We start from the raw sequence: 15,280 nt of genomic DNA, 5'->3' as shown, positions 1-15,280 counted from the left end.
TGTCTGAATGTAAGTTGTTAAACTTTCTCACAAGAATATTCTTTATTTTGTAATTGAATTATTGAGAGGAAAAACAATGAAAATGTGGTCCTTACATTCTGCTTTGCTCATTGTGTGTAAACAGGAGAAATAAATATTGGCTGACATGAAACAGCCTTCCTCACGTTACACTTCAGTTTGTATCAACAAGGTGAAATAATTCTCTCTCCAGATTCCCCTTTGTGAAATAATTCTGTCTACTCGCAACTATTTGTCAGCTAATTATCACCTTACAATTGGCAACCAGGATATTGTTCAAAATTTTCCATCCTGAATTTTCACATGTGAGACAAAAGTATTGAGTGAAACCTTTGACCTAACTGCTGAAGGTATATAGTAACATGATTATGTGACCAGACTTGACATGTATACAGGTGAAAGTGATAGGACTGTAAACTGGTGTACTCACAGCAGAGACCAAATACTAGTCATTTCTCACATATTTATTTGTTCCATTAAGAGAGGCAGGCCATGTTATGTAGTAGGCAAGTGTTTGTGATTTACCTTAACATTACCTACCTGGTAAATATTAACACAGGTATCTGGTTGGGGTTATATCCGTAAGTAAATACCCCTGCAATATGAAATGTACATCCTTGCTAACCTGTACATACAGGTAAGTGTTGCAATTGTAGTACACTTGATGTAGGTCACTGTTTGAATCCTGGAATAGTGAATAGCTTTCCTTCCACATACACCATCCCCTCTGCCATTTGTGTGTTCATATCTGTATAGTGTACCTATAGCAGGTTCATGCAGGCCAAGTATTTTTATTTCTTGTAGTTTGCATCTGCTGACCCTTATAGTTGAAATGGGGTGAACAACTTTTAGTTTGGTTTAATTTTTAGGGGACAGTAGAGTTTCACTGAAGTGTAAACGTCTGAGACCTGCATCACTTCGGGCTTTCCTCCCACATTATGCTGACATGCCGTGATTTAACTGGAATACTGTTAAAAGTGGAGTTAAACCCAACTCACCCACTCACTCACCTATGTTGCTTTGTGTTATGTAATTTTGAAGAGGGACTGATTTGTGCCCATGTCCAGACAAAACCTAGATATTGTATTTAATGCAGTGTGGTAGTGAGACATTGTCTCTGTGTAATCATTGACTGCTAGGTCTATATCATGATATTTGAGCTTATAGACAAAGTTGTGTCCAAGTGACTTGAATCAAAATGCTGTGAGTGATACCGTCACTTGCCATCACACTGCTGACCCATCAATCAATATGTTTATCATTTGGTGAGCTAGACCCTCAAAGTTGACACCAGACTGTTCGTTGCACCCATCTGGTTAGTTCCTTGTGTGGTGTGTGCACCCAAGTATGAGGAAATAAGGCCTCATATCCTCAATGCTTTAATCTTAATCTTTCTGACTGTAGTGCAATCTAAAGACATCTTTTCATGCCTTGATCCTCAGTGGAACAGACAAACCTAATAGTGCTAATGTTTTTGCCACATTTGTTGAAAAGGAATTTAATAAAGTGGTCAAAGGAGCTGATGATTTCAGTTGTGCCAATACCTTTTGATGTATTGACTTAATACATCTATGACTTAATAAAAGATGACTCGATCAAATGACTAAAGAAATAATTGATTTATGACACATGGGATTTTTTTTATTAGATTGTGTGAAAAAGACCTGTAAACTAAATCACATGAAAATGCAAAGGGTGTAAATTAATTAATTGTTTGCGAAGGACACTTTTCTTTCTTTGTTCCTTAATTGTTTGTCAAAGATCTCATGTATAGCTAATGAAAATATTTCTTGGATTATGAATTGACAATTTTGTTTAAAATGCATGAGGTATGTGTCTGACAAAGTGTTCTTGGCATTTAGATCTAACTAGATTTAACTAAAATATTGTGACGTAGTTATCACATGTCAGAGCACTAATATGACATAAATGAATACAGGATCGGGTGGTCAGGCTCGCTGACTTGGTTGATGCATGTCATCATATCCCAATTGCATGGATCGATGCTCATGATGTCAATCACTGGACTATCTGGTCCAGACTTGATTATTTCCAGACCGCTGTCATATAGGTGGAATATTGCTGAGTTTGGCGTTAAACAACAAACAAACAAAATCAACTCTGATCAAGTTCTACCATAAAGCTGGCCACTCATTCATCAAGTGTTACTAATACGAAAAGGCTAGTGAAAGGCAAGATATCTTGAGAGTTACTAATTTAGATGCACGATGATCATGTTGTCCTAGCACAGGTCATATTGTCCTGACCACAATTCGCAACAATATTCATGACTGTTCACTTAATTACAGATAACTTCATCAATGTCTGCCACATTTCACTCATGTGGAAGGTTAAGATTATTCACAGGGTTTGTCAACAAAATATGCTAACTTTCGATTGAATTAGAATATGTTTCAGCATTACAGTTGTGTTATTCAATGCATGTAATCACCTTCCTTGGATATTATAAATCAGAATAGCAAGATGCACATTATACCATGCTTGTCTTGAAGAGTTGATGATTGACGATTGAGTTTGGAGTTTTGAGTGGTTGTGATCTGTTTGATGTAATCCTTGTGGCAATCCCGTTACGGAATAGGTCCCCAGAAATTGAGTTATAATCAGTTTGTTTCAGTGATCCATTCATATAATTTTCACTGCTATTTTGACTTTTACGCCCAATGGAATCCGTTTGGCAGATAATTGAGACTGTTTATTCTCTCTAACTTCCATTCAAAGAGGGGCGGTTTGGTAGCCTAGTGGTTAGAGTGGTTCGCTCGTCACGCCGAAGACCCAGGTTCGATTCCCGACATGGGTACAATGTGTGAAGCCCATTTCTGGTTCCCCCGCCGTGATATTGCTTGAATATCGCTAAAAGCGGCGTAAAACCATACTCACTCACTCCATTCAAAGACTTCATTATTTTCTGACATTAACGTTTTATATTTATAATGCCTGTGGGAATCCCTTTGCACAGTACGTACCCAGTACCCCGTGTTCTTTGTGAAGTTGATATCTGAGGATTGGTTGGCCACAATGTGTGACCTCACTGATTGTGTGTCATTTTACTCTGACAGCATGGATCGTTGCTCATGCCGTGGATCGTCCGTTTGTCAGGTCCAGAATTCGAATGTTCAGGCCGCCATTATATTGCTGGAATACTGCAGACAGCTGTGTGAAACAGCATTGACTGACTGGCTATGTTTGTAGAATCTGTTTGGAGATGGTTTCAATTTTTTGTTTATGCTAAAAATATGTTAATTTCTAGGCCTGTCATGATTACTCAAGTAACAGGTTGTGGTTTGATAAGAATTCCTAACCGTGGCAAAACTGTGCAAACAGGTATTTGCTATCCTAGTTTAGTATTATAGTAGTATGATGGGGGTTCTGGCTCACTTCCACTAGAGCCAGATTCATATACCTATATACCACCAATACAGAGGGAAATGTTTATGTCAAGATGATGATGCGATTTAACAATCATCATGAGTTATCCAGCACTCCCATTACCTATACTACTATTATTAATAATCATTTGCAGTTACATTAATGAAACTGTTAATATTTATATTGCCACAATCTGATGTATTCGTTATACATAGTTATGAAAAGTCATTGAATCAGCAGTTTGCAACAGTCTGTCAGTGATGTCAATCAGTTGGTGCTATATTACCAATACTGTCACTCGTCGCTATCAAACATACCCTGTATTGAATATAAAACGATGTATTTTAAAACAAAATTTCATGTCATCATTGACCGTCTAAAAACTCAATTACAATGCAAAAAAAATAATCTAATAATAGCATACATACTTTCCAATAGCACATGCACATACACGTTACCAGTATTTGTTCTAAGTGAAATGATGTCGATTTGCATACCAGGGAAGATCTGGGGTAGAATAGGTCTTCAGCAACATTCTTGCCGTAAAAGGCGACTATGCTTGCTGTAAAAGGCAACTAACGGGATTGGGTGGTCAGACTCACTGACTTGGTTGATGCATGTCATTGTATCCCAATATGCGTGAATTGATGCTCATGATGTCAATCACTGGATTGTCTGGTCCAGACTCAATTTTTTACAGACCGACATCATATAGGTGGAATATTGCTGAGTGCGGCGTTAAACAACAAACAAACGAAGGATACCAGGGTTAAGAGACGACATATCAAATAGATTAAGTCATGAAAATGAGGAAGCAGTCATTCATTAAATGTGACCAGCAATGAGATAAGGGACCTTTTGAGTGTAAAACTACATTTTGACTTCTAATAATTATATTTTAAAACTACAATTCACAAGCTTCATTTTATATTTTTATTAGAGAGATAAATGGCATCAAACATTTGGATTCATTTGCAGACTATAACTGTTCATTTAATAATTGCAGTTTTTAGACATAATGTCTGATATGTCTGAATGTTTGAAATAATGTTTTTATTACATTACGAACTAACGAGAGAAAAATAAGATATTTTTGTACCGTCCTCACACATGGACATTTTTTGTGGAAGTAAGATGATGTCAAATGTATGTCTCTCTTTATGACGTCACAGCACAATTGTTGCACAGCACCGATAAGGTCCCTTTTCTCCTCGAGGTTCACAAATGTTGTATATCGTAGTAAACTCTGAAAGTAGAGCACACGTCTTAGAATCTGAATGACCTGCACCGCTTATGTTTGCACACTTCTTTCATATTCACCGGGGGCACGGGTGGCCCAGTCGTCTAAGGCACCGCAATTCGCTGTGCAGAGTTGCGTCCCTTGGGCACGCCAGAAACCTATGATTGTGGGTTCGAATCCTGGTTCGCCCCGATTATGTTTCTAGGTTTGTCAGCACCATACCCGTGCTTTTAGGTTTCACCGAAGTGGTTAACGTCTGAGACCTGCATCACTTGGGGCTTTCCTCCCACATTAAGCTGACACGCCGTGATATAACTGGAATACTGTTAAAAGCAGCGTAAAACCCAACTCACTTACTCACTTTCATATTCACCAGTCTGATTCCAATTGGGCTTTGGACCTGGTGTGTTTCATATATACACAATACATTATCACCTGGTAATGTATCCACAGTATGCAGATGGAGTACATGTATCTGATGATGGCAGGCCAGATTATTACTTCACTGATAGAGGTGAAATGCTGTGTTCAGCCATATGCCAAGATGTTAAATGTTAATTATGCAGTTTAATTAGTCTGTTCTTTTGTAGATTGCAGTTGATCAATTCTGTTCATTTAACATGTAATTTTATTGGATAGCAAACCTCTTGTCATTCTGCTCAAAAGCCAGATGCAATCAAAACAGCTGTGATTGGTTTTATTCAAATGGTGACATATGGCTGACCTGAATTCTGAGAATGGCTGTGAAGCCATGTTTAGTGTCACATTCCACTGCATCGGAACGAATCACAAATATTGATGCTTGGCATAGTGTTATTGTCTATATTGATACATGACATAGTGTGTCATGGTTTCTTCTGCAAATACATAAGAATCCAACCTCTAGAATCCTAGAATTGGTAGTGCAAGACTCATGCTGAATATATTCTGCAATCATTGCAAAAACATTTAAGTCTACCACATAATTTTCAGTAGATTTTTAGTTATTTTTTATATGAACTATTAGTAGCAGAGCTTACTAGACTAAACAGAATTTTACTGGACTCGGCTCTGACTTGTGGCTTAAGAGTGTTTCTGGGAAAACTTGCACTGTAGTTGGCAAGTCTAGATGACTCAATTTTCTGAAATAGAGCATTTCTGGGCTTCCTTTTATTAAGATAATTTAACAACTGTTTTTTCTGTAAAATAGTTTCATTATCGAAACTAGATATGGTTGTCTAGTTAATACCATACACATTAAAAATCTGTGCTATGTGAATTGAAGCGTTTGGGCAAATGTATGAAGTAGACAACGGATGATAATGGCGTACGTACTGTCAAGTTGCAAACCTCAGTCCTCCCCTACCTGCACCCAAAATGAGTTGTTGTTGAACACAGTGGTACATGTTTGCTCCAGAATGAATAGAGGAGAGGCAAACAAGGCTTACTTTGTTATCAATGCAGTTGTAAGATATATAGTAACAATCAGCACATTTGTCCAATAGCACACACCATGTGCCAATGAGTTTAGGCTTGAATATTAATCAGACGCTCTTTTATGACCATATAGTCTCGTATATACTTGAGGTAGTTGCATATGTATAAATCATCATATTTACAAAGGTAGACCATCATCTTCAAGTGGTTTAATGTGAGAATGAAATGCAGTGAGGTGTGACCCTTCTGCCCACCAATAAACCCTTCTGCCCACCAATAAAGACTTTTTAATAACAGACCTGTATCAGCTACGTATACCTCTTGTTTTCAGGTTCACCATTCAGATACAAGAATCATCATTGTTATTTATAGAAAGATATGTTATCAATGTGTGTAAACCTCTCCATAAACAGACTGTTAAAGTATTAGTGAGGATATTTAATACCTTTTGTGTTCAAGGTGTCATTTCGGACAGAAACTCCGACTGTCAGTCGCTGATAAAAGGGATTTTGAGTAATGGTGATGTTTCTGGATACTTTATCAGTGTTTTGAAGGATTTTGGTGATGTCCTTGTGTGGCATCCATTCTGGTCGGGATAACTCTGAGTTGGCTATGATAAAGACGTGCTTAGTGTGTCCAAGGTTTGAGATATGTTAATTGAAAAGCTTTAAGGGAGATCAGAAGTTGACCAGCATTTGAAAGTGGGGTTTGTGTTGTTTGGTAGAATACTTGAAAGATGAAAGCCCGTTCAAATGCACGCAACAGTTAAAATACATATTTTTCCCTTAAATGCAGTATGTTGAACATTTATAACAATCTATTCTTATCATTATCTCGTGAATTGCTGAGGCCTGAAGACTGTGACAATCACAATGAGATGGTTTTCTTCAATGTTCCGGTTGGATTGGTAGGCAATATGGTTTTGTTTTTTTATTAAATAATGATAATAATAATGTGTCAAATCCATACCCTAAAGCTCAAAGCATGGATCAGTGTGTACCCAATTTTCAGTCTCAACTACTTGGAAGTATTCAACCCAAGATTATCTATATTGTCAAATTTAAGCAATTCTTTTTTTTTAAAAAGTAGGTTGAGAGAGTTAATCTCATGACAACTAACATGAGTACCAGGGTATGTGTTATCACAATAAAGTTATTATGCCAGAACAGGGTTTGAGGACATCATGTTCTCCTGACTCCAGCATGATTCAGTTGAAAAACTGTTGCCATCACGATGAAGATGCTACGACCTTTCTCCTGGTATAATGAAGGTCATGTTGAAACAGACGTGAAAATTAGGAAGGTGGTGTCAGGGGACACTGCTGGAATGGTTGAGAAGTCGTTCTGGGGCAAACTCGGGCAGTAGGTTATGTCGAGTCATTATCATCCTGGCTGCCGATGGTGCTAGACTTCATACTGTCGGAATTGCTATAAAATGCTTTTTGTCAGATATCAAAGGATAAAAAATTTCACACACTGTTTCTTTTGAAATATCAAGTAACTACCGATCGACATACCTGTGGTTTGAAGTATTTCAGTCACAAGGAATCCTATTGACAATTTTACAAGAGAAAAATTTGAACGTAAACACTAAATTCAGATTTAAATCTAATGATGGAAGTCTAAAACGGACTATAGAAATGTGTGCATGTGACTCCGTTATAATGATAATAATGTATGCTTCATTAAACATCTAATCCACATAAAAAATAATTTGGAGAAAAATTCTAGGTGTGCATCTTCTAAAATAACAAAATGATGCTGCATTTGTTTTGTCATCACTGCTCCCATGATGCATGTTACATTACACTTGCATAACCATAGCCATGGCACATGACATGGAGTCAGTACTAGGGTAGACCCGTGAAGATTCCGGGGTAGGATAGGTTTTCAGCAACTCATGCTTGCTGTAAAAGGTGACTATGCTTGTCGTAAAAGGCGACTAACGGGATCGGGTGGTCAGGCTCGCTGACTTGGTTCATGCATGTCATTGATCCCAATGGCGTGGATCGATGCTCATGACATTAATCACTGGATTGTCTGGTCTGACTCGATTATTTACAGACCTCTGTCATATAGCTGGAATATTGCTGAGTGCGGCGTAAAACAACAAACCAACCATCCAACAGTACTAGGGGATGTATACAGGTTCTTTACACTTGATAGAGGGAAACAATTTATTAGCTTAGATAGGGTGTATTACCAAACTGCCCAAGCTATGGGGTTTTCAATTCATACCAACAAATCTATGATGACCAAGCAGTTTTCAGGGAAAAATATTTCATCCTGTTTATGAGGTCACATTATCTCTGCACCATTCATAACTAGTGCAGTCAGGGCTTGTCATTTACCTTGATGAAAGGTGGGGGAACAAGAATTATTCCACTGACTACATGTGACTAGTCAGTTGGACGAAAAGCCCCCATGGTGCTATCAGGTAAAGGTGATCGTGTCATGGTTTTGCATGCCAGAACCTGTGATCTGAGACTAATTGATGGATGAGAGCTAGTTTCTGAGGCGAAAGAGAAAACTGATGATTATCATGAGGAAATGTTAGGCGGTTAAGTGTTCATAGACTGGTTGGAACATCAGAGACTGCCCAATCTAAACAACCCCAGTGTCATTGTCATGGATAAGTCCAGATAATGTAACGCCTGGGAACCAGATACTGTTGTTCCAACCATGAGAAGTGTGTAGGTGACCATGCAGGAATATCTGACATCTTGCAATGTCGACTTGAGACCAGCTGAAACGAAAGTTCAACTCATGGAGAAAATTCACCAGAATAAGAAACCAGCAAAGCATAAACAAGTACTGGCGGCACAACACTGTCACATTTTCTTACAGACACCACTCAGACATTGTAAGTTCAACCCTTTTGAGCCTATCTTGGCTAACTGTAAAGGGTTCTTGGCAAGACATAACACAACATTCAATGCAGTCTTTGCTCGATATCAGCCTTGTTAATTTCATTCTTTTGGATGACAATACAGATTCATATATGTCATCATTGGAGTCAGATGCTACCTACAGAAATCATCTGTAGAACAACAAATAATCCTTCATTCAAAATCCCTAACCTTCCAATACTATATAAAATGCTGTACATATCCTAAATTGCAACCCCATCAACACATATCAATGCATAAGGTGCAATAACAGCAATATTTTGAGAATGCACTTGCCGGTATGCAGGTGCCGGTGTATGGTCATCACCTCGGGACTGGTGTTAGGTGATTACCTCAGGTTATAGGCCGTTTCATACATGCATGACAACACACAAATATTTTCTTAGTTTATCATCATTTTACCTGTAAAAATTCCTTTTAAGGCTCATCACAGTGTCAGTTAGGATAGGCTAGATTAAGTTGATTTGCGTTGTTTTGATATACCGTATGCTATTTTCATAGCCCTGTGACTCATATTTATTAAATACTTTAGTGGTTAACGCTTAGCTTGTCGTGCTGAAGACCATGGTTTGAGTCTCCACATGGGTACAATTTGTGAACCGTTTCTGGTATAAGCCTGCAATGATTTGGGTGGAATATTGATAACACTGACTCATGCAGCATTAGCCCAGTGGGTAGGGTGTTCACTACCCATTCAACACATGGGTTCGCTTGTCCACATGAGTTGGCCTACTGGTACCAGTATTTGCTTTTCATGACTTAGACATTGGCTTGACCCACCCAAGTACAGCGTATGAAAATATTCATACAATACTGATGTGTCTTAAACGCTTTTTCTTGACTTTCAAAATTAACGTATTGTTTTTAGTTTCAACAAATTCATTAAATGCTCAATCATGTGACTGGATTTCTGGTCTATCACCTGATTGTCTGGTTTGTTTAAATGCTGTCGTTGCATGGCAACAAACACGTACTATTTGTTGCAAATTGTGGGAGTGGTGGGTGCTACCTGTAGAGCGGGACAGGACATGCTCACCCTTTTCGCTGACACCTCATGCTTCTGATCTTCTTTGCCTTTTACGTCCAATGGAATCTGTTTCGTCGTATAATCGAGACTGGTTATTCTGTAGCAATGACGTTTTATATTTTCTTGTAATGCCAGTGATAATATTTGGAATTACCTTCTCAAAACATGGAATTACTGGTTATCTGTTTCGAGAATCGCTCAATACAAATTTAGAAAGTTAGCACGTTCAATCTTACAACTGTAATGGGTTATGTCATGTGTAGAGCTCCCCAACTTACTATCAGCTTTATTACCCTACAGGATGAATGTGTATGGCATTGAAATGACACTGCTCTTTGATGACTTAAAGGAAAGCATTGCCAATTCGGGGAGGATTTCTTTCCCATATTTTATACAAAGTTGATTTTGCTCAAAATAGTCTGATACTGTCCATTTGCAATGACAACTGCAACATCTTTTAGCTTTTTGAAGTTTTAATATCAATGAAAACAGGTTGATTAATGAGGTAGCCAGCAAGCCCGCTTGATAAGGGTACTGGCATCTGTACAAGAGCATCATATTGCTCATTATGATGGCTCAATTACAAGAGAAGAGTAGTGGAAGATCAGACATACACAATTTGATGGGGCCCTGGGAGGCCCAGTCATCTAGGGATTCACAATACTCTGTGAGGGCAGTCGGGTAGCCAAGTGTTCACTCGTCACGCCGAAGAGCCGGGTTTGATTCCCGACATGGGTACAATATGTGAAGCCCATTTCTGGTGTACCCTGCCGTGAAAAAGGCAGCGTTATAAAACAGACTCACTCACTCACTCACTCACGCATTGCTCTGTGAAGAGTTATGTCCTTTGGGCATGTCAGAAACTATGACTGTGGGTTCGAAACCCAGTTATAATTCTAGGTTTGTCAACACATGGGTTTCCCTCTGGGCTTTTCTCCCATATTAAGCTGCCACTGTTCAGACAGTGTTAAACGCAGATCATTCACTGACACACAATTTGACATGTCAAGATAGCTTTTGATATCGGTGTTATTTCTCCAATGCTGGCTGACAAAGTTCGGGTCAATTGTTTTGCTCCATCTTTTATATGTCCCTTCATACAGGATCTGTATCATAACCTGGGCTGTTTCACAACAATAATATATGCTTGTCGTAACAGGCGACTAACGGGATCGGGTGGTCAGGCTCAATTACTTTGTTGATGCACGGTCATCAATCCCAATTGCGTGGGTTGATGCTCATGATATTAATCACTGGATTGTCTGGTCCAGACTCGATTATTTACAGACCGCCATCATATAGCTGGAATATTGCTGAGTGTGGCGTTAAACAACAAACAAACAAACAAGCTCTTAAACAACAAACCAACAACAACAACGCAATACCAATAGATCATGACTGATTCTCCCCACTCCTTGGAACACCCAGTTCATGTTCAACTTGACAAATTACACACTGACAAAAGGCCAGACTATATGAAAAGTGTAATTTATGTAAAAAGGCCAATTACAAGTCAGATGACAGCCAATCACACCTGTGTAATATGAGAAATGTTTGTGTTGTAATTAACTCAAGACTGTGTCAACAGGACCAGAGGCAGTAAAATTGGCTAGAAATGACAGCAGTGTTGATTACAAATCACATTTGGTGTAGAATGATTGACGGGTTTTCTGAACTCGTAATATGTCCAGACTTAAGTCCCCCTATTTGATGGCAGAATAGGTCCGATGCAGAATAAACCCTGGCATACTGGATGAACTGGAAGAAATACTGAAACACTCCACTCCTCTCCACTCCGCTCCACTCCACTCCACTCCACTCCACTCCACTCAAATGCCAACATACTCAAATGCCCCACTTACTGACTAGATGCTCCAGATGATCTGCTAAGGTTGATCTGTGGCATAAGACTCCACTCAGCCCACTCAATCACTGATCCAGTAACACAGGTTCAATGCAGGTTGTCATACCCTTGAAGCAGGTTTCTCAATATTGATATCAATGAAAACAACTTAACCAGTGCCCAAACCTTGTGAGAGCACTTATCTCTGATATAAATCAAACATGGTGTCTTGACTTTGTTCGATTGGGGTTTACAACTATATTTGATGGATGGAGATTTCCTAAACAATTCTGTACTTGATGCGGCCACTTTAGTCTGTCACACAGACCATGATACAAATATATCTAATACAGTGTGCAAGTCTAGGATGTTTGCCAAGTCTAGATTACTGTAGTATCATCTGAAAATGAAGGTCTCTGGGCTACTTTTTAATATATTTTTATTAAGATAATTAAACATCTGTTTCCTTCTGTAAGATATGTTTCAGAGACCAGATGTTAGTCTACAGCCATCTAGGCATGTGAGGAAAGACTGACAAAAGAATATTTGTTGGTGTTTTATAGATGGTCATGGTCCAAAAACAGTTCTTGTTTTGAGGCTTACGGTAAAACAAAGGCCTGGGCATAGACAGGCCCTGAAAAAGATTATAATGAAATTCTGTTCAAACATGTGGTTCATTTGAAGTGAGCCAAAATGAAGTTGGGAAGACCCAGACTTGATAGTGATGACTGAAGATGCAGACTGCCCAAGTATGTCTTCCATTTACAAAGATGTCAGTGGGGTAGCCTAGTGGTCAAAGTGTTTGCCAAGCCAAAAGCCTGGGTTCGATTCCCCATTCTTGGTGTCCCTCACTGTGATAATGCTGAGGGCTTTATGAAACCCAACTCACTCACTCACTCAAAAGGAATCTAGAGCTCAACATGCATTTTCCACCTCCTTCCACACATGGCTTCCAAGCACAGCGCAATCGTTTATGTCCAGGCCTGTTTTTGTGGCAATCAATGGAAACTGTATTACAGTAGGCAAGGTGTTCACCTTCCGTGATCCCCACATCACCTGCCCACTCAGGCAGCAGTGATGATGACTGCATAGATGCACTCAATACTATTTCATGTGATTACTGGGTATGTGTCTATCACCAAGGGAAATCAGATGTGAAATGCTATTATTACTTTGCCTGGAATTTCATCAAAAATGAAATGTGATTTTTGAGTTTCAGTATGTTCAGAAAGCCGTAATGAAAGGGGGTAGGGTTGTATTTTCTGTTACTATTTTTTTACATTATTAATATGAATTTTATTGCTCTTGAATGCTTAATATTGGTATTTTGTCTGAACACAATGGCTCAAAAGTAAAGTATACTTTCATTTTAATTTCACAGACAGCACCAGTTGTTTGAGTCGATGTGCTGTTCTTGAATAGATTTATAAAATTGTATTCATTTGAATATATCAGGGTTTTACGTTAACTTTCAAAACTGGGAGTTCAGGAGACCCCCAATAATACATTTTAAGGGTCCTTGCAGGCTATATGAGGGTCCTGAAAATTAAAAAAATGGTGTGGTGTACTGTAAGTTTAGATAATTACTTTAGAGCCTGGAATGAGTCAATGATCATGTGGACAGTGGTCATTATTAATGGGTAAAATAACACACACCCATAACTGCTCTTGATGCGCTGTAGGTACAGTGAATGTTATTGTGCATCCCTCGGGACGCAGTATGATGTTTTTCTACGTCCATTCTCTAGATTTGTGAGTGTCTGGACGTACATTTGTGCCCGTGTAAAACCCTGATATATTAATTAACTTTCATTTACCATTACTATAATATTTATCCAGTGTTAGAACTTCCAGCAAAACCCTGCAGTTCATTGTAACCAATACTGTTACAGTGATAGAAATAATTTTTTTAGTTAAATTAAGTCCTTATGATACCTTAACTATTGGGCAGTTTGGCAAGGACTATAGACTAGTGTCAGTTTCTATTGCTGCCATTAATAAACAAGCAGTTATGTATTTTTAAATAAGATAATTATATTTCTATATATCTACGAAATAAAATGAATAAATTCAAAGTGAAGCCCAGAACAAAAATGAGGCAATCTAGACTTGCTAAATAATTATAGACTTGAGTTGGACTCCTTTTAAAAAATGTTCTCAAGGGTCTTGGAGACAGACTTCCAGGCCACAGCTCATTGACAGTTCTTGGGAGCAGTAACAAGGATAGCTTTATTACCCAGCTAACAAGCACCTGTCACATGAGCAGGGAATAACACACTATGGGTGGAGATACATCCGCTAAAGGATGTGTGATATGGGCTGTTGTATGTCGTAAGTGCCCATCTGTCACATTTTATTGGATGTTTTAGTGTGAAAGGATTTTTCCACACTCTAACATCACTGGAATTGGAGGCGTGTGGTGCAAGAGTTGTCAGTTTAAAGAGAATATGGTTTAACTCCGCTTTTAACAGTACTACAGTTATATCACCCCGTGTCAGCTTAATGTGGGAGGAAAGCCCGAAGTGATGCAGGTCTCAGACGTTTACCACTTCAGTGAAACCCATGAGCACGGGTATGGTGCTGACAAAGCTAGAAACATAATCGGGTGAACCAGGATTCAAACCAACAATCATAGGTTTCTGGCGTGCCCAAGGGATGCAACTCTGCACAGCAAATCACGGCGCCTTTGACGACTTGGCCACCCGTGCCCTCGTCAGTTCAAAGACAGAGACATCGGCTCTGATTGTAGCTATGGGCTAGCACAATAGTTATTGTGTTTGCTGGTTGCACATTTGTAGGTTTGATTACGGGAATTTTGGAATCGCCTGTTCCCATGCAATATACACTCTTATGGGCTTTTTGCAACTGTATCTATTATTTGATGTAGGAAAGGTTAATCTCAACATAATATGTGAGAACTCACTGTTGGATTCTAGTTCAACTCTAGAAGGAGAACAGTGCCTGGATTTCACTGGAAAGTGTTAAGCCCTGTGTTCCTCTGATGATACAGTGTGTTCAATAAATTTGTGATATCTTTTTACTTGTAATCTGAGTGACTATGCTTGTCGTAACAGGCGACTAACGGGATCAGGTGGTCAGGCTCGCTGAATTTGTTGATGCATGTCATTGTATCCCAACTGCGTGGATCGATGCTCATGATGTCAATCACAGGATTGTCTGGTCCAGACTCGATTATTTACAGACCGCCATCATATAGCTGGAATATTGCTGAGTGCCGTGTAAACAAGAAACAAACAAACAAACAAGCTCGTAATCTGAAAATGAAAGTGCTGATGCAGACAAGCATCCATGATCAGGACAGACATTGATGCTGGCTAGGGCAGTTCATTCATGTGAAATGCAATGGAACGTTGCTGTAATTATGAAATAAATAAAGAAGCATGCATGATGGTGATATTCTTATATATATCATGCAACACA

General features: G+C 38.8%; 1 protein-coding gene across 3 annotated transcripts in view; it reads left to right on the top strand.

The window, feature by feature from the left end:
* Window positions 1–15,280, top strand: part of LOC139441763 (four and a half LIM domains protein 2-like) — a 130,657-nt gene that overhangs the window by 33,113 nt on the left and 82,264 nt on the right. The gene's annotated exons all lie outside the window — the stretch shown is intronic.

The sequence above is a fragment of the Haliotis cracherodii genome, unplaced genomic scaffold, assembly GCF_022045235.1.
Source record: "Haliotis cracherodii isolate W230 unplaced genomic scaffold, xgHalCrac1.p SCAF_44, whole genome shotgun sequence".
NCBI lineage: Eukaryota > Metazoa > Mollusca > Gastropoda > Lepetellida > Haliotidae > Haliotis > Haliotis cracherodii.
The sequence above is the reverse complement of the archived record's forward strand: the minus strand, read 5'-3'. Positions and strand labels throughout refer to the sequence as shown.